Source organism: Zonotrichia albicollis, chromosome W, assembly GCF_047830755.1.
Source record: "Zonotrichia albicollis isolate bZonAlb1 chromosome W, bZonAlb1.hap1, whole genome shotgun sequence".
NCBI lineage: Eukaryota > Metazoa > Chordata > Aves > Passeriformes > Passerellidae > Zonotrichia > Zonotrichia albicollis.
The window spans coordinates 25760821-25786475 of NC_133859.1; positions in this window are offsets into that span (position 1 = coordinate 25760821).

Sequence of the window (25655 nt, forward strand, 5' to 3'; positions counted from 1 at the left end):
GGCAGAGTGCAGCGGGGCACAAGACAGGACTCCGTTTACCTCAGGGGAGAGCTTCTGGCGATGGTGAAGAGAAGAAGGGAGCGGATTCTGCTAGAAGGTAGCCAGATGTTTATTCTATGAGCACAGATATGTCTGCACTGGGCCACTGCTGGTAACAGAATAGAGGCCGCATGGTCTCATTCACATTTTAAGCTCAGGACAGGGGAAGGGGAGGGGACAGGTGAGTCACCAACCAGGTGAAGGGGCAGGGTCTCAAGGTACTAGGGACACCTATCACACGACGCCTTGCTGGTATGTTAGCCTGATTGACAGGGCACACTCAGCGAGGGGCGAGGGGGAAGGGAGAAGGTAAAACAGGATATTGCAACACACCACAACATCACAACTCTCCCTTGTGTTGCCAATCTAAATCTATTTTTGACACCTCTATCTTTGCAGCCTGGTCTACCTGCTTGTTACTTTGGTGCTCCTCATTAGCCCTACTCTTGGAGGCATGGGCATCTACATGGCGGACTTTCATAGATAGTTTCTGTACCCTGGTAGCAATGTCTTTCAACTGTTCAGCAGCCCAAATTGTTCTTCTTCTACACTGCCAATTGGCCTTTTTCACAGAATCACACAAGGTTGGAAGAGACCTTCAAGATCATCGAGTCCAACCCATTCCCTGACACCTCAACTGAACCATGCCACCAAGTGCCACATCAAGTCTTTTCTTAAACACATCCAGGAATGGTGACTCCACCACCTCCCCAGGCAGACCGTTCCAGTACTTTATCACTCTTTCAGTGAAAAACTTTTTCCTAATATCTAACCTATATTTCCCTTGACACAGCTTGAGGCTGTGACCTCTTGTTCTGCCAGTTGCTGCCTGGAGAAAGAGACCACCCCCCCACCCCCCACCTACAACTACCCTTCAGGAAATTGTAGAGAGTGATAAGGTTGCCTCTCAGTCTCCTTTTCTCAAGGCTAAACAACCCCAGCTCCCTCAGCTGTTCCTCATAGGGCTTGTGTTCTAAGCCGCTCATCAGCCTTGTTTCCCTCCTCTGGACATGCTCAAGCATCTCAACATCCTTCCTAAACTGAGGTGCCCAGAACTGGACACAGTACTTAAGGTGTGGCCTCATCAGTGCCAAGTACAGGGGAAGAATGACCTCCATGACCTCCCTGCTCCTGCTGGCCACACTATTTCTGATATAGGATTCTGATATAGGACAGGATGCTGTTTGCCTTCTTGGCTGCCAGAGCAGACTGCTGGCTCATGTCCAGCCAGCTGTCAACCAGTACTCCCAGGTCCCTTTCTGCCTGGCCACTGTCCAGCCACACCGTCCCCAGCCGAAAGCGTCACAGAGGGTTATTGTGGCCAAAATGCAGGACTCAGCATTTGGACATATTAAACATCATCTTATTAGACTCTGCCCATCCATCCAACCATTCCAGGTCTCTCTGCAGAGCCCTCCTGCCTTCCAAGAGATCAACACACACTCCCAGCTTAGTGTCATCTGCAGATTTACTTATGAAAGAATCAATACCCTCATCCATGTCATCAATAAAAATATTGAACAGACCTGGCCCCAGCACAGACCCCTGAGGGACACCACTGGTGACTAGTTGCCAGCTGGATGCAGCACCGTTCACCATCACTCTCTGGGCCCGGCCATCCATCCAGTTCCTAACCCAGCAAAGAGTGCTCCTGTCCAAGCCGTGGGCTGCCAGCTTCTCCAGGACTATGCTGTGAGAGACTGTCAAAGGCCTTGCAGAAGTCCAAATAGACTTTAAGAATCCATGTCTCTTGGGCTGTTGTTTGAGTCCGCTCCAGCTAGCTATGGACCCAGGCCCACACGGTCTTACATGGGTGAAAGCAAAAGATGAGAAACGCTCTTCTCCACGTGGGAACGAGTGTCCTGTTTATTGGCTTGGGAGGGGACACCTCAGACTCTGGTGACCTCCCAGGTGGAAAAGTCAGTGTTCCCTTCTTGCACAGGACTTTTATACCCCAGGAAATGGGGGCGGGGGAAGAGGACCGTAGCCAATGGGATACCACTGAGGAGGGGCGAGGGGAGGGGTAACCAGGGGCCAGACCACCAGGGGGTATAGCAGAGGGGTGGATGAGGGAGAGACCATGTGATGGGAGAAGGGAAATAACAATCTACGTGACTTAACATACTCAGTGCAAATTTCAAATCACCCAGTGCAAAACAATAACTAAATAAATAATTTAGTGCAATAGAACAATAGACAACATTCACAGCCTTTCCTGCAACCACCAGGTGGCTCACCTGGTCATAAAAGGAGATCAGGTTGGTCAAACATGATCTACCCCTCCTAAACTCATGGTGTTTGGGTCTGATACCCTGGCCATCTTGTAGATGCTGCATGATGATACTCAGTATAAATTGCTCCATTATCTTGCCAGGTGCTGAGGTCAAGTTGACTGGTCTATAATTACTAGGATCCTCCTTCCCAGTCTTTTTGAGAATGGGTATCCCATTGGTCAGCTACCAGTCATCTGGAACCTCGCCAGTGAGCCAAGAATGTTGGGAAATGATGGAGAACGGCTTCGCAAGCCCATCTGCCAGCTGCCTCATCACCTTGGGATGGATCCCATCTGGTCCCATAGATTTATGAATATCCAAGCATCTCAGAAGTTCTCTGACTGCTTCCTCTTGGATAATGGGGGTACCATTCTGTTCCCTGTCACCATCAACCAACCCAAGAGGACAGTTGTCCTGGGGACAAGCCATCTTCCCACTAAAGACTGAGGCAAAGAAGATGTTAAGCACTTCTGCCTTCTCCTCATCTGCAGTTACTGAGTTCCCTCCATCATCCCGTAAAGAACAAAGGTTGGTCTTACTCTTCCTTTTACCACTACTATATTTGTAAAAACATTTTTTTATTATCCTTTACAGAAGTTGCCATTTTAAGTTCAAACTGAGCTTTGGCCTCCCTATTTTTTTTCCTACATGCTCTAGCAGCCCCCTTAAATACTTCCTGAGAGACCTGACCTTCCTTACAAAGATGATATATCCTCCTTTTATTCCTGAGTTCCTTCAAAACCTCCTTGCCTATCCAAGCTGGACATTTACCTTGTCAACTTATCTTTCAGCACACAGGGACAGTCTGTTCCTGTGCCCTCAGGATCTCTGATTTGAAGCACACCCACCTTTCCTGGTCTCCTTTGTTTTTAAGGGCCGCTTCCCAAGGAACTCTCTGAAGAAGTCTCCTAAGTAGGCCAAAGTCCACCCTCTGGAAGTCCAATGTAAAAGTCTTACTGATGTTCCTCCTCATTTCACCAAATATTGAGAACTCTATAATTTCATGATCACTCTGCCCCAAGTGGCCTTCAACCACTACATCTACCACCAGCCCATCTCTATTTGAAAAGAGCAGGTCTAACAGAGTCCCTCCCCTGGTGGCCTACCCACCAGCTGCAACAAAAAGTTGTCCTCCATACATGCTAAAAATTTCCCGGACTTCCTTTTTTCTGCTGTATTAAGTTCCCAGCAGATGTCTGGTAGGTTGAAGTCACCTACAAGCACAAGGGCGGATGATCCTGAAACAGTATCTAGCTGCTTATGGAATAAGTTGTCCATCTCTTTTTCCTGGTTGGGTGGACAATAACAGACTCCCAGTAGGATGTCAGCCTTGTTGGCCTTCCCCTTAATTCTTACCCATAGGCATTCAACTCCATCTTCATAACTTTCAATACCTATGGCGTCAAAAGCCTCCTTAATATAAAGGGCTACCCCTCCACCTCTCCTCCTTTTTCTGTCTCTTCTGAAGAGCTTGTAGCCATCCAGTGCAGTGCTTCAACTATGTGAGTCATCCCACCATGTTTCTGTGATGGCAACTACATCATAGTTCTGCTGTTGCACCATGGCCTCCAGCTCTTCTTATTTGTTACCCATCCTGTGTGCATTGGTATACATGCACCTCAGTTGGGCAACTGATTTCTCTCCTAACTCAGGCTTACCACCCTTGAGCCTGCTTCCAGACAGCCCAGACGCATCCCCTTTTGCCTTCAGACCTAGTTTAAAGCCCTCTCAACAAGCTCTGCCAGTTCATGAGCTAAAAATCTTCTGCCCTTAAGAGAGAGATGTATCCCATCTGCTTCCAGTAGAGCAGGTGCAGTAAAAGTTGCCTCATGATCAAAGAATCCAAAATTTTGCTGATGACACCAAACCTTGAATCACTTGTTAATGATGTGAGTTCTCCTATTTCTTTCATCATTTTTCTCTGCCACCAAAGGGACTGAGTATAACACTACCTGTGCCCCTGTCCTATCAACCACTTGTCCCAGTGGCTTAAAGTCCCTTTTAATTGCCTTGACACTCCTCTTTTCAATTTCATCACCACCAGCCTGGAGTATCAGCAGTGGGTCATGATCAGAGGGCTGAATCAGCCCAGGAAGTCTCTCAGTGATATTTTGAACCTGGGCCCCAGGGAGGCAGCAGACCTCCCTGTGGGATGGGTCCGGTTGACATATGGGGCCCTCTGTTCCCCTCAGAAGAGAATCACCCACTATGATTACCCTTCTTTTCTTCTTGATGTTAGAGGTGGTGATCCATCTTACAGCTGAATCCTAATTTGGAGGCTCACTGGGCTGATAATATTCTTCTAAATCATCTGGCTGGCTCTGAAGATTCAGGGCCCCATACCTATTTTGAAGTGGCACCTGGCAGGGGATGGGGATCGGGAGGAATTTTTAATATTACCTCCCCAAGCAGGGACCCATTTCCACACACTTCATCTACCAGGTGACCTTCTATTGCCTGAGAGTGAGAGGCATATGAGTCCTCTGATTTTGGTGGACCTTCCTTAAAGATGTAAGGGCTGAACTCCACCAGTCTATTTCCCTTTAACTTTGCCTGATACTCCTTAATCTTTCAACTTCATCCCTAAGCTCGGCCACCAGCGAAAGCAGGTCGTTCACCTGTTCACACCATAGGCAGGCCTTCTCCACAACACCCCCTGAAACCACCAATAAGCTCAAAGGCTCCAGGCAGGAATGGGTCAGTACAGATGTATCATTTTGGAGGGCTCCACTCGGTCACATACACTTGTACCAACCACAGTTTTCGACCGCATTAAAATCAATACCAGCAGAAAGCCCAAAATCAAGCAGCACACAGAAACACCTCAAACAACATGCAGCATACCTTACTAGCAAGAAAACCTGCAACCCTGCCCGCTAGCCCTGCCCGCGCGAACTGCTGCGCAAACTGCTATGACCATGCCCCAGAGATGTGCAATGCAACTGTTTGCCTGCTCCTGTTCGCTGCGCCCAGGGTAGCCACGCTCCACAGAGGCCTCTTATAATCAGTCAGTAAGGAACAAGGAAGCTCCACTTCCTGTTCCCGAATGGCCCTCTAATGCAAGCAACTCACCTGCTCAGCGTTCACATGAATCGTCACTCAGGAAAAAAGGAAGATCCACCTCCCATTCCTGAATATATCTATAATGCAAGCAATGCACCTCTTCAATGTTCTTAAGTCACTCACCAACAAATGAAATTCCACCTCCCATTCTCAAATGGCCTTCTATTGCAAGTAATTCACCTACTCAGCGTTCTTATGAATAGACACTCAGGAACAAAGGAAGCTTGACCTCCCGTTTGTGAATGCCCCTCTAAAGCAATCAACTCACCTGCTAAGTGTTCTAAAAATCAGTCACTCAGGAATAAAGGAAGCTCCACCTCTAATTTCCGAATGGTTCTCTAATGCAAGCAACTCACCCACTCAGTGTTCATATAATCAGTCACTCAGGAACAAAGGAAGCTCCACTCCCAGTTCCTGAATGGCTCTCTAATGCAAGCAAATCTCTAGCTCAGAGTTCTTCTGAATCATCAGTCAGGAAGAAGGGATGCTCAACTTCCTATTCCTGATTTGCCGTCTTATGCAAGCAACTCACCTGCTCAGCATGCTTTTAAATAAGTCTCTCAGGAACAAAGGAAGATCCACATCCCCTTCCCAAATGGCCCTCTAATGCAAGTAACTCACCTGTTCATCATTCCTTTACTAAGTCACTCAGGAAAAAAGGATGCTCCGCCTCCTGGTCCTGAATGGCCCTCTAATGCAATCAACTCACCTACTTAGCATTCTAATGAATAGTCACTCAGGATCAAATGAATCTCTACCTCCCTGTCAGAATGTGCCCTGTTGGAACTCAGTACATCCCTCTGGGTGTCCAGAGTTGCCGAGGACCCCACCGGGAGGGGGGCTCAGAGGCCCTGGCATGCAGCCCAGAACATCTGCAGGTTTGATTTTGACCCTTGGAGCAAGTTACCAGCTTTGTATGAGGACCTGAAAGTCACAGAAGTTTAAATAGTATAATAATAAAATTATCACAGGGTGAAAATGTAGCTTTTAGGATTTTTGGTATGGGGGTTATGGGGACAAGATGGAGGAACTTGGGCGTGTCTAGCCTTTCTTCTTCTTGTTGTTCTCCATTTTCTGCAGTGATGTTGGCACTTTGGGATTGGTTTAGAATAGAAGTGCACTGTCTAACATGGGTGATAGGTATTGGGAATTAAGTGTAAATATGTTATACGTAGTTTGTAGTATAAAAGGACAACACCGCCTCGGGGGTAGTCAGAGTGGCTTTGGCTGCCTTGCTGAGCAGACCTCAGCTGGGCAGAAAGAAAATTTTATAGATAAGAATTAATAAACAACTTCAAGACCAAAAACTGAAGAGCTCAGACTCGTTCTTCAGACGCGTGGGCCAAAACAGAGACATCCTGCACATCTCAGGGCAGCAATTAACAACGACCTACCCAAGAGTGCCCCCTGTTGACGGAGTGACAAAACTATCCTTTGTCCCCTTAAAAAAGGAAAAAAGCCCAGAAGTTTCTCTCCTCAATTAGGTAAAATGACACCTCATAGGATCTGGGGGACTTCACTTCAAACTTAAGGATAGCTTCTTGGACAGAAGCCAAAAAGTCCCGCCTGGGCAATTTACTAGAAAAAGAAGAGAACAAAGAAACTAATCGCTTTTGTGAGGTATTTTACTAGGAGCAAGAATCTCTTGCACGTGACTCAGTTTCTCTCCGTAAAGAGTTTTGTTATTTTGCCTTTTAATAAAACTTTTTTGTTTCCAGCTCTAACACAGAAGCCATCCTGCTGATTTTATGCCATCAAAGGCAGCTGAGCTATCCCAGGTGTGAAATAGATCTCTAAGAGCTTATGAGACCTGGCTTGAGGGAACCCCTATTTCACCTCCCGTACCGGAATGGCCCTTTAATGCAAGCAACTCGCCTTCTCAGCGTTCCTATGAATAGACACTCAGGAACAAAGGAAGCTCCACCACCTGTTTGTGAATGCCCCTCTAATGCAAGAAACTCACTTGCTCAGCATTCTTATAATCAGTCACTCACAAAGAAAGAAAGGTCCATCTCCCGTTCCTGGTTCCTGAATGGCCCTCTAATGCAAGCAACACACCTGCTCAGCCTTTTTATGAATAGTGTTTTGCAGAGAAAAGAAGAAACCTCACAACTTTGGAAAAGTTGTAAAGATTGGTATGTTTATTACAGCGCTGGACGCGTGCGGAGATTGCTCTCCTCAAAAAAGGCATGCTCTGAGAACTTCAGGTCTCTTTTTATCTCTCTCAAATACATATGCATACAGTTGCACAAAAGGTTCATACATATTCATTTTTATGGGTTTCGTGTGACTTTTACCACTAGTTCCTTTTTATCAGAAAGAATTCTGAGGTCAGGTTGACTTGCCCTTACAGCAGTCCCTGTCTCTCTCTATCATCTTCCGTCTCCCCCCCTTTATCTCTGTCCTTCGCTGAAGTAACTTCACTGAACTTAGGCCTTGCAGTCTGGCTAAATAACTATGGTTTCTAACCAGAACTCAACTCAAAAATGTACATTTCACCTAAATTAAAATGGATTTCTATCCTGGAAAATTTTCACTTTGCCTCATAGTCACTCAGGAAAAAGGAAGCTCCACCTCCTGTTCCTGAGTGCTTCTCTAATGCACGCAATTTGTTAATGAAAACTGTCTTTGAAAGGTGCAAACACCTTGGTGAAAAAAGGTATGTGATGCTCTTGTTTGTTCCAACATGTCAGGCAGTGGCACCATCCAGGCAAGACTGGCTAGCAAATTAGCTTGGGCATTACTTTCTGCTATGAAACCACGTAAATTGATATGTCTCCAAACATGTAACACATGATAAGGATGATTTCTGGCTTGAATGACAAGCCACAAAGTTTTTAACAACTCAAACAGCCCTGCATTATCAATTTCCTTCAGCAGTACTTGGTCCAGTCGCTGTGTGATGTCTGCAACATAAGCAGAATCAGTTACAATATTCAAGGGACTAAGAGGGAACTGTTGGAATGCCATGGTTACAGCACGTAATTCGATGAACTGAGGTGACCTGGTATCGTGACCCTCTAGTGTGTGCCATCCATTGTCATCTTTCCAGGTAACAATAGCTTTACCTGTTTTCTCAGACCCGTCAGTAAAGACAGTAAGACCCTTTAAAGGTGTACAACTGCTCAGAGTTTTCAAGGACAGTTCAGTGGTGTGACTCAATTGCAATAAGCGGTGACTGGGCAAATGATAACTGATTTGTCCTGTGTAATTTAGTAAAGTGCTCTGCAATGGTGTGCTGTTTATACAACTGTTGAGGTGTGATGTCATATCCTGTCTCAGTTATCCTGGTTCCTTCCCCAGGTGTGCCAATCACCACTCCTTTCCCCCTCCCTTGCCCCTGCTGAGTGCTGTCTGTCAAACTTGGCATTTCAGAAGGGCGTCGAGTGATTGGCAAAGTTCAAAAGATACCTTTCAGCCCTGGCGGACATTGGGCCATCCAGGTGTCATTTGTCCCCTGAGACTCCCCCCCTTACCTGGTTGGTGAGACCCCCTACCCCTTCCCTCCCTGTTGTGGTGTGTTTGTTTTACTCTCCCTTTGCTTGATTTGTTCTCCCTTTGTTTGAAGTTGGAATGCTCTGTCCCGTCCCCCCCCCCCCATGTTGTAAAGGTTCTGCCCAGGTTCTCCCTCCTCTCCCAGTTAAATGTTAATCTTTCTGGTCCCCATGGCACCAAATGTATCCAGTTCTACTGCTCCCCGGTTACCCTGACAACTCAATGTATCCTTTCCCCTACTCCTCCCCAGGGCCCTGCCAGTCACTCCCTGCTCACTCCCTTTTCTCCAGAAGCTTCTCTCCAGGGTTTGAAGTGATTAGGTCAGGGACTGGGGCCCCCCCTTTTTGCTGTTCCCATTGGTCTCCTGTGTATGTCAATCCCTTGTACCCCCTTCCCCCCTGGATTCCCATTGGTCTCTGTATTGGTTCCGCCCCTACCACCCACTCCCTTTATAGCCACATGTATCAACTGTCAAATCCTCTCCGTTTTGTTGGCTCCCCTGGACACCATTAAAGCCGGACTTTGCCCCAAAACAGAGAGCGCTCTTTATTCCTGTTCATTGCAGCGATTCTGCACCTGGCAGCACCTACAGCCATAGTGCTGGGTGACTGCTTGAGGTGCTCTCCAGAAGCCAAGCTATTGGGACAAGTGCCCCCCCGTGCTGCTAGCGGTTGCTGGCTGGCTAGCCTGGGCGATTGACACTAACACCACCGCCGCACTGCTGCACCTCCCCCTCTCCCTGGGGTTAAAAGACACAGCAACCATGCAGTTTGGGAGTTCTGTTAAGAGCTGTTGCTGGATTCAGAGGCCTGTGTGCCAGGAATAAAGCTCTGGACCAAAACCCTCTAGCAGAACTTGACTCCTTTCCTTCACCTCGCCTTGAAGCTTCTCCACCAGAGGTAAACCTGAGCTCCTGCATGTCTGGACTTGTCCCAAGCGCCCAGCTGCAATATCCAGCTAGCCAAAGGTGTCTCTGAGTTGAAACCACCACAGCTGCCGCCTTTGGTCAAGCAGGAAGGGCCAGACAAGCCAAGGCATGTTTCATCCGGCTATATTGGTATCTAATTCCAGTATATTGGCGCCCAACGTGCGGCTGCTCAATCCTGCAGCCCCTAGAAGACACTCCAGAGCTCCCAGAACCTCAGAAAGACTTTAAGGCAGCTTAGCGCCCACTGGCAGAGCTTTGATGGCATAGCTCTCCAGCAGAGACTTTAGGACTTATCCCACAGAAGCCTTGAGGACGTTCTGCGCCTCTGGAAAGTGCAGCTCCTTTTTGGTGAGCGATTTTCCAGAGGAGAATAGGGTAGCCCCTCTTGCCCTGAAGGAGTCCTATTCAGGTGAAGAGAAGACCCTGCCAGACCACGCCGCCAACAGCATCGACTTGGGGTGAGTATATCTGCTCCATAAGGGGTAGAAGCTCAAATACAGTCTCTGCTGAGATATCTGTTCTTTTTTGCTCTTATTCAGAGCACATAAAAGGCTGTGCAGCCCCACAGAGAGGGAGCGATAGTGCCTTAGACATAGCCCACAGCGGTGTGGCTCTGCCGCTTTTAGAACTTGCGCTGGCGGACTCGCATCGGGGTGCTGGCTCAGAGGGCTCGCCCTGCCCCTCCCGTGTGCGGCGGCGCGGCACCAGCTTGACTTTCTGTCTCTCTTGGGGGGAGTGGAGCGGCGCAGCTTGCGCGGCTCAGGTCGCAGCGTGGCGCGGGGGCGCTTTCGTGGTGCGGGGCGGCTCCGGTTTTGGGTTTGCCGCGCAGTGCGGGTGGGGGGACTCTGCCTATCCCCCGGCGCAGCATGGCGAGTTCCGATTCCATGCCACTGCCGGTGACACATTTAAAAGCAGTGCAAGCAGCTGCATTGTGAAGGGCTAAAGATCAGCATGTTTTCGCTTCTTAACCACGGTTTTTCGAAATCGGTAGCGGATTTGGTTTTGTTTTCGGTTGGCGGGAGATTGTACTGTGCCTTTTATATCCAAAATGGTCTCTAAGTTAAGCACAGCACCAAAAGGAGTGTATTATCAGATTGTTCGAATTTTAGTTAGTGGAAATGTAATGTTCTCTAAAGAAAAATTGAAACGGTTTATAAGGTGGCTTTTTCTACACTTCCCACATATTTCTCCTGAAGAAGTCCTCAATATTCAGTTCTGGGACAAAGTAGGGCATGAATTGATAACTTTGGGAAAGTCCAGGAATACGTCCTTGTGATAAACGAATTGACCAAATTTAAGAACCGTACTCTTATCTTTATTATTATGCAAGCAAGAATAAGCAAGGTTCAGCTCTGGGCGGCCAGGAATCCCCGCTCCTCTTAGGTGCGCGCCCTTCCCCCTTTAAAGTTTGCTTTTTATTGTCCCTTTTCTCCGGATTCCTGGATGACGTGGTCCGTCTTCTGCGCTTGCTCCTCCGGTTGCTAGGGGGTCTTTTTCTGCCTTCTGGTGGTCGTGGGATGAAGGCCCCAAGTCTTCCTCTTTTCCCGCTTTCCTTATAAGGCATATCTCTAAGCCTAAATTCTGCAAGCTAAGCAATTCTTGCAAGGTTAATAATTGTTACCATATGTGTTTCAGAAAGTCTCCTATATCTATGGGGTGAAATTTGCAAACCCAGCAATTCTAGCGAGGTTAGTAATTGTTACCAGATGTAGCTGTACCTAGTTACAAGGGGGGGTTTGTAAACAAAGCAAGTCCGACGAAGTTAAAGGTTTTACCATACGTGGTTGCACATAGGTATCCTGCTAAACAAGAGCTATTTAGCTATTGTTTTATAATTTGAATTATCTAGCTATTAATGAACAAACATATTGTTACTTATTACAATCCCCCATTTCTCTTTTTACCAATTTTGTTCATTAAATCTTTTTAGCTCCTTCCTAGCACGCGCTAAATGGTTTATTTCATCAGTTAAGCTCTGTGCATTAATTATGCATGCTAATTTCTTTAGTCTTTTCATCATATACCATTCATAACAAATTGAACTGCTGACAAAATAAATCCTAGAACAATCAGAATTAAAAGAACGACAGTGGGATGGCACATACTGTTTAGGACACCTGTGGCAGTAGGTGACCACCGAACAGCGTATCCCACCACAATATTATCTACTAGGACAAAATCACAGAGAGTTCTAAAACACGTGCACCCATTGCCTATGTATATAAGAACTGTTTTAGAAGCCTCGTTAGGGCGAATCTCAAAATGGCAAATGTTTTGCTCTTTGTCCAAACAGATATCTTGAGCTATAATTACATTTCCCTCACAGATGAACCCCAACTGTTCTCGTACAATACAAGATTCCAAGTCAACAGTTTGCCATTTGTCATCAAACTGACGGGCCCATCCTCTATGTTCTGTAGGATAGAGGACAGCTCCGTCATGGTTTATTCCTAATGCAATGACAGGAAAAACTAGATGTACAGAGGCATTTTGTATGGTCAAGACAAAAGCAGTGACTGTATTAAAAATAGGGTTATAGGTAAAATTCACCAGTTTCCACCAGGATTGGAATTCCCCTTCAAATTCAGTGGCATTGTCCCAGATTATTTTCTGAATTTCTGTGGGGAAAGTGCCTTCCTCGCCCTCTCTTATAATTGCAGCAGAGACTGACTGCATCCATAATTGTGACTGGATACAGCTGAGGGCTAAGGAGACATTATTTTGTGTGGCACCAAGTGCATCAATCACCAATTTGTGATGGTTCACATTTACTCTTTCCTAATTTGGCAAAATGTTTGACAACGTCCACTGGTGTCTCCCCAAGGCCAGTAGAGATGACCTCAGTGGGTGCTGTAATTTGGACAGATCTCTGGCTGTAGCAGCCAGTTTGTTCATTAGTACCTCCGAATCGATGCTATTCAGAATTCCCAGTCCTGTACCTAGAACACCAGTCACATCTCTAAGTTTCCTTGTTTTAAAAGAGCTGCGTTTCCTGAGCCAAGTAGTCCAGCCTTCAAAGGATGTTTGCAAAAACGGAGAACAAGCTGGCTGGATTTCTGAAACATTGGTCTGCATCAGCAGTTCGACCTGTTAGAGAGACCATGCTGGATTGAATAATATTGGTTGTTGACCAGTTTTTCTGATTATATAAGGTCCTATTTTGAAAATTTTTGGTGTGAGTGTTACCGGTGGTGTAGGTGAAACGGTGATAATGTGAGGTTTAGTAGTGGTAGATTGTGTTTTAGTATCTATTATGAATTTAAAAGAAAGGCCCTGTGTATCTTTTTCCCAGAGGCAGACTACCTCTGCTGTGTGAATTAATGTGAAGTTTTGCCAGCAGTCTCGTGCTGGGTATTCACAATTTATTTGTTTATCCTCCTGACCCATGGAAACACTGATTGAGATTGCGTTTGTATAGTCTGATCCATTAACCATTTGACATCCAATATTAATTTGTTCTCCCACTACTCCTTGAATCTGCCAAGTTTTCTGCCTCTTCCACTCGTGTTTGGGGTACGGCAGACCGTCATGCAGAACTAATGTTAGTAAACTCAAACCTGTGGTATTTCCCATAGATCCGGTAAATTGCAAAAAGGCCTGAGATCAGTCAGTGATCAGGGTCCGTTTGACTAGGATCTTGTTCCCTTTGTAAGGCTGATGAGGGTTTCCCCAGGCAGTCGGCAAGCTCAGGACTGTAATGATAAAAATAGCTCGCCAAGCAGGGCAGGGTCCTAGCAACAAATTTTGTTCACCTTTTATAACCATATCTCTTTTACCTGGAGCATTCCTGTGCTCCGTTCCTGTTCCTGTGGCCCGTTGCTCTCCCCCACTCCTCCTTACCTCTCTGCCTCGCCTGCCAGCCCGGGTGCATCGGTCTGCAGGGATCATTATCTTCTCGGCAGCAGGGGTAATCTTCAGGGGGTGCATTATTTGGGCTATCCCTTTCATTCCTGCCCCCACTCCTAAGGGCAGACTGCCAGGCCTCCGGGCGAAGGATCTCTCTTATTTTATGGCAGATTCTCTGCCGTTCCTAGCGAGCTTTACAGGGTCTGAGTCCCACTGTCTGGTTTTTTCCTCAGAGCCTTACGGGCTCGTTTCTTATATATTCGGAAGTAGCGGCGTACGGTACTATCCCAATTTCGGGGCTCAACTTGCCACTCTATGGGGACATGAATCTTTTTCCCTTCACACACCTGGTCTAATATCACACTCTGATTTTGGCAGATGATCCTATATGATTGGTGATGTATTGCCTAGGCCAGGGCCCAATGTGTCCTCTGCTCTTTATTTTCAATAAATGCTATTGCTTCCCTATAAGGGATTTCTCTTTGTCCTGGGGCTGTTGCAAATTTGCGTAGGGCCGTGTGAGGGTTTTCCCTCCTCCCACCCCATTTACAAGTATGACACCAGATACCCCCACCTAATTGTGATTTGAAAACCCACCATTTGAGCCTACATCCCCCACAAAATATTTTTATCCATGCCCTACAGATGGGATCACCACATTTAATGCACCCAGGTCTGTTAGACAGTTGCCACCTTATCTCAGCGAGGACCTCAGCCACTGATATCAGATCATCCCATGTGTGCCAAATAAGAGGACACTTCAGTTCCTTTACTTAGTCGGTGTCCCAGGTACTTCACTTCTTCTTCTACGAATTGCAATTTATTTTTGGACACCTTCAGCCCCTGAATGCTCAAAAAGTTTAAAAGCTTAATGCTTTCTTCCCTAACTGCTTCCTCGCTCTTTCCAGCTATTAACAGTTCATCTACATATTGAACAAGGGTTATTCCTGGATTTGCGGTATAGGTTTTCATTATCTGTTCTAATGCATGCCTAAATAAATTCGGGGACTCAGTATATCCCTGTGGGAGCACGGTCCACCTTAGTTGTTGCTTTCGGTGGGTATCAGGATCTTCCCATTGAAATGCAAAATAGTCCCTACATTCTTCCTTCAAGGGGCATGCCCAAAAGGCGTCTTTTAAATCTAAAACACTATACCATTGGTCATCAGGTTTCAATTGACTGAGCAATGTATGGGGATTAGCTACTACAGTGAACCGGGCAATAGTTCTCTTATTTATTTCCCTTAAATCATGTATTAGTTGGTATTTTCCATCTGGTTTTTTTACAGGTAAGATGGGGGTGTTGAAGGGAGATATACAAGGTTCCAAGAGCCTGTGATGGTTTGACCAGGAAGAAGTGGGAATTCTGGGAGGCTGTGGTCAAACCAATGGATGCTTGGAGTTTGATATTGGCACCTGGTGTGACCAGTGCGGTTTAGACAGACCTCCGAGAATACCCAGGAGTTAAAAAGCAGAACTTCAGCCCTGAGAGGCCTCTTGGGATGTCGAGGCGAAGAGGTCAGATCTCCCTCCCCTGTCCAGCCGCTGCTGCCTGGCGGGGGAGGGGCAGCCATTCGATAGGCCGGGGCCTGGACAGAGATGGAGGTGAGAAGGCCTTCGAAGATAGAAGGGTAGAGGAGCAGCCCCAAGAGACAGCCCTCAGTTAGCCATTCCCCCCCCCCCCCCCCAGGAGGGAGAGAGAGAGGAGAGCCGGCGTCTGAATGTGATAGCAGCCAGCCCAGGAAGAGAAAGGGGGGCGAAGAGTGCAGCCTGGCCGGCCGGAGCACCAGCACCTGTGGGAGTACCGGCATTCTGGGACAGACAGAGACTGAAATTTTTAACCCTTTCTTACATGATTGGAGCCTTGCAAAAATGCTGATCCTCCTCGGAGTTGAATAAGAAAAGAGATAAGAGATGAGATGAGACAAAGACCTGGCCCGAAAGATTGTAGAGACGACTGAGTGGAGAGATAGATGATTAGAGTAGCCTTTTAGCTGGACTTTTCTTGTAGCCATAGACTCAGTTTGTTCCTGTGACACAGAGACTGCACTTAGGGGGAGGCAGTGCCTCAGAACCAAGAGGGTTCATCGTGGAGACCCCTCGGCCCCAGGGGGTTAAAAAAATATGAGGGGGACAGATGTCCCAAAGCAGAGACTGTGCCTTTTTGGAGTGAGACAAAGCATCCTTAAAACATAACCCTAAAAGCAGCTCTAGTCCATGCACAGTGGTGAGAGCACTGAGCATGGAAAGAAGATGTCACAAGTGGCAAAAAGACTTTTTCCGAGCGGTGCTGAGTGACATTAGAAGCACACGAAGTTTCAGCGTGTTTCCAGGGGAAGCCTATGGAACAAGAAGGACTCCTCTCCTCTTCATGAACTGAAGTTTGAGTATACCAAAGGGTAGTGCCAGGCTGGGCAGTTAGTGATTTGAGAGAATGTATGTGATTGAGAAATTCTAGTGTTAGAGAAGAAGAAAGTGTTTTTTTGTAAGGTTTTCAATTATTTTTCTTTTTCCTTATAGTTTTTTCCTATTTTCCTGTAGTTTAAGTAATAAAGTGTTCTTTATGTTTAAGCTAGAGCCAGTTTTGCTTATTCCTAGTCACATCTCACAGCAGACCCCAAAGAGAAGGTGTTTTCATGAAGGCACTGGCTCTGTGCCAGGCTCAAACCATAACAGAGCCCTTGTTGTATTAACCATTCTATTTCTGGTTTTAGTCCCCTTCACCCATCGTCTGACATGGGATATTGTTTTATCCTCACCGGAATTTCCGGGTTTTGGATAATAACTGTGAAAGGCTCTATATTCAGTCTCCCTGCTGTGTTATTGGAATAGGAATCCCAATATAACCAGTTAGATGGTGCCTGGGCCAGTTCTGACCCTCGCTGCTGGGCCAAAGGCAGCACTGTGGTGTTTTACCCCAGAGATACCTTGGCTGCTGGAGAGAGCTGCGGGGCACAGACACAAGTCCAGGCTTGTCAGGACTCCGTTTACCTCACGAGGGAGCTTCTGGCGATGGTGAACAGAAGGAAGGAGTGGATTCTGCTGGAGGGTTATATCCAGATATTTATTCCACGGGTACAGGGGTCTGAGCCGGGGCAATTCCTCCAACAGAATGGAGGCCGCATGGTCTCATTAACCTTTAAAGCTCAGGGCAGGGGAAGGGGAGGGGACAGGTGAGCCATCAACCAGGTGAAGGGGCAGGGTCTCAAGGGACTAGGGACACCTATACGGGACAATGTCCCCCAAGCCTGAGGGACCAATCACACGACGCCTTGCTGGTATGTTAGCCTGATTGACAGGGCACACTCAGCGAGGGGCGAGGGGGAAGGGAGAAGGGATAGGCACACCTGGGAAGGGACAGGAAGTTTAAAAAAGGACATTGCAACACACCGCAACACTGTGTCAGGGGTATACCAAACCTCTGGGTTTATCTTCTCCTTGTCAGTGGCCCGTAGGGGGCACAGTCTGACTTTCAACTGTTCTTCTTCAATATTTATATTTATTCCTAATTCCACCATTAAATCCCTACCTAATAAATTGTAATCGGCTTCAGGAACTAGTAGCAGGGATCCTACCCCTATTTTTTTCTCTGATTCTATTAAGACATCTTTAATTACAGGAACCTTGAAGGGTTCCCCTTTTGCCCCAATAACCTGTACTGTTGAAGGCGAAATCTTACATCCCGGGGGCAAAGACTGAACTGTTGATCTCTCCGCCCCCGTATCTACAAGGAAGGTTATGGGGGTTTTCTGGGGACCCACTTTAAGTTTTACCAAGGGCTCTGATGACATTTGAGTCCCCAATAAATAGAGCCCTTGACCCCCCTAATCCTCTTTAAACATTTTCTCATCCCTAAGCCTCTTTCGACATTCCCTCTTCATGTGCCCTTTCCCACCACAGTAGTAGCACACCGTTCCTTCTCTCCCCCCCTTGGGGCCCTCCTAAATCCCGGGGACCCCTCCTCATGTCATTTCTTTCCCGTGGCGGAGGGTTGTTTCACTGTCCCTCCCTGACTGCTGCCACCATCATCCGAACTTGCCTTTTATGTGCCTCTTCCTCCCGTCTAACATATACTTTCTGAGCCTCCCTAAACAATTCATCAAGTCCTCTGTCCTGCCAATCCTCTAACTTTTCTAATTTCTTTCGAACATCTTCCCACGATTTAGCTACAAACTGTGTTTTCAGGAGTGCTTACCCCATAGGCATCTCTGGATCCACCCCTGAGTATAACTGAAAACTCTTCCTTAATCTTTCCAACCATTCAGTGGGGGTCTCATCCTTTCCTTGGCACTCTCTGAATGCCTTGCTTATATTTTGTCCCCGGGGCACAGCCTCTCGTATGCCCTGGATTATAATGGTTCTTAAGTCCTGCATATGGTTGGGGTCCTGATTATTCCAATTGGGATTTTACAAGGGCCATTTGACATCAGCCGCAGGTCCTTGAACCTGCTGGGCGTCCCAAATCCTCATTCCTGCCCTTCTAATCATCCCTCTCTCCTCTGTTGTAAATAGTATGCCTTGAATGGACTGTATCTCTAGCCAAGTATATACATTTGGTCCCAGGAACTGATCCACCCTTTCTGCTACTCCTATAGGGTCTTCTAATAATTTTCCCATCTCTTTCTTAAACTCACGGACATCTCCTGAGTTTAAGGGGACAGTGACAAACCCCAGCCCAGCTTGAGGTCCCCCTAATGCTATCTCCCTAAGAGGGAACAACCCACTGTTCTCTCCTTCCTCAATTACTGTCTTCATCTGACTCCGAGTATGCCTCCTGTAATCCGGGGAGTCCGTGACCTGCTGTTTATCAGGGGCTGATGCAGGGGGGGCTGGGGCTGGTGGTGGTATACATGGGGGAGGATAAATAGAAATCTCTTCCTCCACTCGGGACTTTTTCTTTCTATCGTCCTCCCCTTGGCTTCCCTTAAGGGGGAGCAATCTAGTTATTTGCTCATTACTTCCTACCAACCACAATTTAGCATAAGCACTCTCCTCCAGGTTTTCTGGCTCTTTGGAATTCACATAGATGTTCAGGGCTTGACAGACCCAGTCCTCGGAGGATCCGAAAACGGGCCAGTATATATTTCCTGAGTCCAGTTTCTTACCCCCCCCCCCCCCCCCATACTACCATGCAATAATTTATCATTTTTGCTTTATCCTTCCCTTTTCTGGAGGGAAAATCATCCCAATACTTAATCATTAATCCTAACGGACTATCCTTAGGTATTGGGGGTAACAAGGGGCCCTCCCCCATAGGGTCAGAAGGCTTGCTTTCCTTCTGCCCCATCTTCCAAGGCACCTCCAACACACACACACACACACACCCCCCTTGGTTGTGGCTGGCTCCCTCGCGGTTTACGAGAAACGCACTACTGGAGGGTCCCTCTCACGTCGTCCGCAGTTGGACGTCTCATTCACTGTGCCCTGGGATTCCAACCCCAACCGAGCGGTTCACCCGTATAATCACGCATCCTGCGTCTTTGCTCGGATCTTGGTGCACAAAGTTTACAGGGTTACCGGTGTTTCCTTGCTTATTCTCAAATTTAGGTTCGTCAGTCCAGAGGGGGGGGTTGGTTGAGAAGATCAGGGCCACCAAAGGGGTGGGGGCGCTCCCCCCAAATTCTCAAACCAACCCTGTCTCAGGATCAGAGTCACAGCACCAAATTGTGACAAACGAATCGACCAAATTTAAGAACAGTTCAATTATCTTTATTATTATGCAAGCAAGAATAAGCAAGGTTCAGCGCTGGGAGGCCAGGAGTCCCCGCTCCTCTTAGGCGCGTGCCTTTCCCCCTTTAAAGTTTGCTTTTTATTGTTCCTTTTCTCCGGATTCCTGGATGACGTGGTCTGTCTTCTGCGCTTGCTCCTCCGGTTGCTAGGGGGTCTTTTTCTGCCTTCTGGTGGTCGTGGGATGAAGGCCCCGTGTCTTCCTCTTTTCCTGCTTTCCTTATAAGTCATATTTATAAGTCTAAATTCTACAAGCTAAGCAATTCTTGCAAGGTGAATAATTGTTACCATATGTGTTTCAGAAAGTCTCCTATATCTATGGGGTGGAATTTTGCAAACCAAGCAATTCTAGCAAAGTTAGTAATTGTTACCAGATGTAGCTGTATCTAGTTACAAGGGGGGGAGGGTTAAACAAAGCAATTCCTACGAAGTTAAAAGTTTTACCATACGTGGCTGCACATAGGTATCCTGCTAAACAAGAGCTATTTAGCTATTGTTTTATAATTTGAATTATCAAGCTATTAATGAACAAACATTTTGTTACTTATTACAGTCCTCAGCTAAATTCATGCTCTGGAGCTTACAAGTTTGAGCAGCCTTACTCAAACAAAGGGAAGTGGAGAAAAAGGCAAATAACAAAGAATGTACCTCTGCTCTTCCTGTTTCTCCCTCCCCAGCTCTGTACCCTGTACCCCAAAACTCAGTATTTTAAAGAGAGCAGACTCTGCTCATGCCCAGGGAAGCTGGCTCCCTGAGCGCCTTAAAATGCCTGAGTTCCTTTGTCCACAACTTCCTGGCCAGACCTTGTGGAACCTTTCCCAAACCCCTGTGTCCCCTGCTCTGAAACCCAGAGCATGTGTTAGCTTTTCACAGAGCAGTGACCCTCAAAATGGCTCCTAGTCCCCAGGGGCCCAAGAAAATGGAGAATGCCATGTGGCACCATGCCATACCTGGTCTCCTTCTTCCCATGATTCCCCTAAGCATCCCAAAATTCCTTCCCCATCCCCCACCCCTCCTGATCCTCGTGACACTTTCCGTCTCCCCACCCTATCTGCTGTACCCTCATCTCCGCCCCTCTATCCCCCACAGGAGGCGTCTGACAAGGTGATGTCACCAGGCATCCCCGCCCCCTGCCTACCCCCTTGCCCACCCCCTGTTCCCACAGTATCCCCGCCCCCTGCCAACCCCCTGTTCCTGCGCCCTGTTCCCATGGTGTCTCCGCCCCGTCCCCAGGTTCCCACGGTGAGGGCACGCCCACTGCTTGTCCGCACAGCTGTACCTGTGATCCCAATGCTTCCAATTCAAAGGATACAGACCACTGACCCAATTTGAGACCACCAACCCAATTCAAGAGAAGAATTGTGCACGTGTGAGTGACTAATAACCTAATTTTAATACAGAGTGGGGATGGGAGGTGCTGGGGTTATGCATATGTATTGTATGTAAGATCTCGGGAAATAGAAGGTAAAGAACCTTGTACAGCGTGGTCACGCCTTTTGGGGAGACCCCCATGCTGCCTGCCAGTGTAATAAACATACCACTTTCTAACTTTAACTCATTAGTCTTTGTCCATGATCTTCGGTTTTTAACAACTCATTTTTCTGTTGTACTTCTGGGTACACTGGTAGGGGCAGATAGTCTTAGCAGCCAATTACTGGGCACTATGAAAACACATGGGGCGTGACATTGTCGAAAATGGTGCCTACCTGCCATAAAATGGTGGCTGAAACATCATGGCATACCCTGTGTATTTAGATGGAGGGGGCTTCCTGTAGCATATGAATGTGAGAGACACAAACTGAAAGCAAGGGAATCTGTTTTATTGCAAAGTTAAGACAGTACTTATACACTTCAGTGTGAGAAACTATGTTCAGCAGTTCACTCAAAACCAGTTTCAGACCTGTAAAAAAATCCATCAGCTTGACAGTTTTTTCTTTTTCTCTCAAGATTTACACACTTGACAAATGGGACACCTTTCCTGTTTTTGGATCCTGTGTAATTAGCTTTTTTCCCCATTTGTCTTGGTTTAGGGTAAATTTGGGAGGAAACTTCCAAAGGGGTTCCTCTGGAAAGCAGATGGAAAAGATTTCTTTGGAAAAAAAATGGAAAAAACTATTTAACAAGCAAAGTACTCACAAGCATGAAAAAATGAATAAAATTAAACAATGAAACCTCTCACTGTTCTGAAGAGATGGCAAATTCAGAAAGTCTTGTTTGTGGGGTATGGCACGGTTTGGTCAGTCTCTTATCAGTCCCTCCTGCACTGGAAAATGCCATGTCCCGGGACCCAGTTGTTATAGGTTAGTTGCGGCGGGGAATGAATCACTGACTAATAAGTCCAAATAAAATGAAATTTATTAATTGATAGAGCAAGCGATAATAGGCAAAGTCAGTGCCCTGGGCACCCTGGGCGACAGGAGAGTCCCCGCTCTAACACTGTCGCACTCTTCTGATTTTCCGTGGAGTTCTTATACAGTCCTTCTTCCGGGTTGATGTGTAGTACTCTGCGTATTCTTCTTTTGTGTCTAGGTGGTCATAGTCCACCTCCCAGGGTCTGAAGATGAAGGTTGGTAATTTTCCTTTGTCTGATTCCTGGAATTTTTAGGTTCAATCTGCTGAGTTCCTGGAATCCTAGGTTTACTGAGCGGATAAGCTAATACTGTGTTATCAATCATAGCAAACCCCCCACCCATATTAACAGTTTACTAAAGAGATAAACAAATGTTTGTGAAACCTATTGTCTTTTGGTTTCACCTTCCTTATCCTTTAAAGTCTGGAAATTTACTTAAACAAACTAGAGGTGGTGCAACAGTCTTACTGGAATAACTTTGTCAGTTTTGATGAACAAACTTAAAGTTTTAACCCATTACACGGTGAGCTACAGGTGTGAGCTCTTGGTGTTTTTCTGGGTTTTCAGTCCAGAGCAGGGCCAATCAGTTCTAAGAAAAAGAAAAGCCACAGTCTGGGGAACTTCTCTGCCTCAGCTAGCTAAAAAAAAACTAACTAAAAAGCAAAGGACAACTCTCTCTCACTGGCTGTGCTGTAGACAACACAGTCTGCAAGAGAAAAATTTGAAAGCTCTTATCTCTATGCTTTTGAACATAACCACTTCAGACATTTTATCACTTCTGCTTCTCTCCCCCTTCACTTTCAGATTTAGTTTTAAAGGTGCAAAACTTATTTCTGGGGTAAACAGATGTGGCAGCAGCTCTCTGGCCACAGAGAGAAACAACTTTCCCAGGCATCGTTCTGGGAAAGGCTGTGAAAAGATCAGAGAACAGAATGAGAAATAATTCTTACCTTTACTTGCTGTACCTGGTATTGTGAACATCTGGAATGTGATATGGAGATTTGTCTACCAAAGGGTGGTTTCTTAATTAGCCAATGGTGATGGTGTTTTGATTGGAGGACCAATTAGGTTCACCTGTAGCGAACTAGGGTATAAAAATATGAGTTTCTTAATAAAGATTGTTATCAGCCTTCTGTGAATGCATGGAGTCTATGTCAATTATTACTCAGCTGGGGGCCCATTGTGCTGACAAACAGACAAATGGGGATACAATTCAGCATCATAAAGTCACCTCAGGACACCATTTCTCAGCATTTTTGCTGCTGCAGCCTTCTGCAGTGGTAGCTTCCTGTGTAACTCCACAACTTCCTGCTTTAATATCCTTCTGGGGTAAACAGGAAGTGGGTGGGTGGTCCAGCCAGCCATCACAGGGATGTCTTGGAACACATAGGTATGACCATGTCAAGAAATGTCTGTCAGCCAATCACAGGGTAGTTTGAAAACATGGGGTTTATGACAGTTAACAAAATGGCAGCTCCCTGCCATAAAATGATGGCTGAAACATAATGGAGGTTCCCTATATATATAGGGGACGGGGCTTCCTGGTCTGATGTACTTCTGAGTAAATTGGAAGAGGCAGCTGGTCCGGTCAGCCAATCACAACAGAGCACATGAATGGAAGATGGGAGTGACTTCCAAGAGAGAATGAAGCATGTGGTTGCCTGCAAGGGGCAGGACTTCTGCTGGAAGCTGGAGGTGGGGTAGCTGTCACTTCTTATCAGTGGTCTCCATAATACTGATAGGGTCATTATTTTACTTTACCTGATTAAACATTAGGGAATGTTTAGATTAGATATTAGGAAAAATTTCTTTACTGAAAAGGTTGTAAAGCATTGGAACAGACTGTCCAGGGATGTGATAGAGTCACTGTCCCTGGAAGTGTTAAAAAAACATGGATATGGCACTTGCGGACATGGTTTAGTGGTTAACTTAGTGATGGTACTGGATCAATGGTTTGAATTGATGATCCTAAAGGTCTTTTTCAACCTTTATTGTAAGACAGTCTGTAGGAGCGTCTGTAGGAGTGACGGGGGTCATGCACAGTCGGGATGGACGGAGATGAGAGATCTCTGTAGCCAAGTCGTGGAACTACCGGTTTATTGCAAAGGGCGTGGGTGCAGGGCCCTGCTGGGAGCTGCCAGCCGCAGCTCGGAGAAGGCCCAAGAGAAGAGAGGCTTAAAGTGTAAGAGAGTTAACGGCAAAGGTTTAAGAGTGGAGAGCACGTAGAAAGGAGGGGGTGAAGAAGTGCAGAGGTGAGCGCGAAAAGAGAAGAGGAAGAGAGCACGGAAAGAGAGGAGAAGAGAGAGCGAAGTTCCCGTTACAGTACAATAAATCATCTTCAGTGTTGAATATTCAGATTCTCATCAACCAATCTACTACAGCATGCATATCCTATAACATTTCCATACAACCTATAAGAATCTCTACATTACCATACTATGTTACATTTTAAACCCTAAATCTTACTCTTTGGGCCCTATCTGCCAAGCTGCAGGGTCTGCTCTGACCCTTGGACCTGTCTGCTTGCAGAGGGTATTGTCTCAACAAGAGGGGATTACCTTCGGCTGGCCACACCATTGTTTTCCAGTTGTTCAGTAACTAAGGGATCTCAAAACTTGCTTTAATTTCAATCTCGCTTTTAGTTTCTGTATTCTCAAAATCTTTTCCCAGGCAATCATATTTATAAGGCTTTCCTGTTCCATCCTACCCAACACTTAAAGGTTCTATGATTGATTGTTTCTTCTCCCAACAATGTTTGAGTCTAGTAAGCAAATGAGAATAAGGATTATTTTTTCAATTTTGGCATGCTGTGAGCAATTACAAAAATCATAGTCAACATTTGTAATGAACTCTATGACTGAAAAATTTGTGTGAGTTGGAATGTATTCACATCAGCACATGTATTACTTTGAGCCTGATGCCTTGGAGTGGCTACCTAGAACAGAGGCTAGACTGAGTTAAGAGAATAAAGTGGGTATTTATTAAAGACCTTCCGTAGATACACCTTGGGGCAGTCAAAAGCCTCCCAGAGACTACATCCAAGATGGATGACAGTCACGAGTTTTTCAGACAGATATAAGTTTGGTCTATTTGCATATCAGGCGTTAATTCTCCAATTACAGCTTCAGGTAATGAAGTCATATTCCCCCAGTTTGCTCCTCCCCAATTCACTTTTGTTTATATTTTTGGGGGGCTAAGGCTGTAGGGTGTCCTTGGATCACAGGACCAGAGGGATTGTTTTGTCTAACCAAAACATGAAGACCGTTAACTACACTTAATATGGAGTTTAGAGCTATGCACTAATGCAGCATAGGATTTGAAAAATATAAAAGCTAAAATCTTAAGGCATCAAGGCTTATAGTTCACATAAATTCAAGATGAATGGGAAATGCTCAGGGTATTATGTTAATTCTGTAGCAATGTATTTGAACAACTTAGACTACAGTGTGTACCAGCCATTTTGCTTGTAACTGTTCTGATCAGAATTTTCTCAGGGCCCTCTGGAATTCATCAAGGTTACTAAGACAGAAACTGTGCTAAAGAAAGAAAAAGCTAAGAAACTGAATTCCAAGACCACAAGAAAGAGATAACAGAGAACTGTGAGCCACCTGGACTGTAACCAATCACATATTTTGAGAAGTGCATGCAAAACGCGTGGACAAGCAAAGGCACCAATAAAAAATGTGTGATCAGCATGTGTAGTAGAGTTAGAATGCATAAATAAATGCATAAGGTAAACAATAAATGGCTTCTGCTTAATCATATCGGTTAGTTGTCCAGGAGTCCTGAATTTCCCACAAATTCATACAGGGGGATGAGTTTTTGCTCTTATGTAGATAATTATCAAGGGTTTTTTACCCAGTATAGCAATAGGACCTAGTTTTTCTTCTCAGCCAAGTCATATTTTGAGCAAAATAATGCAATTGACTTCTCA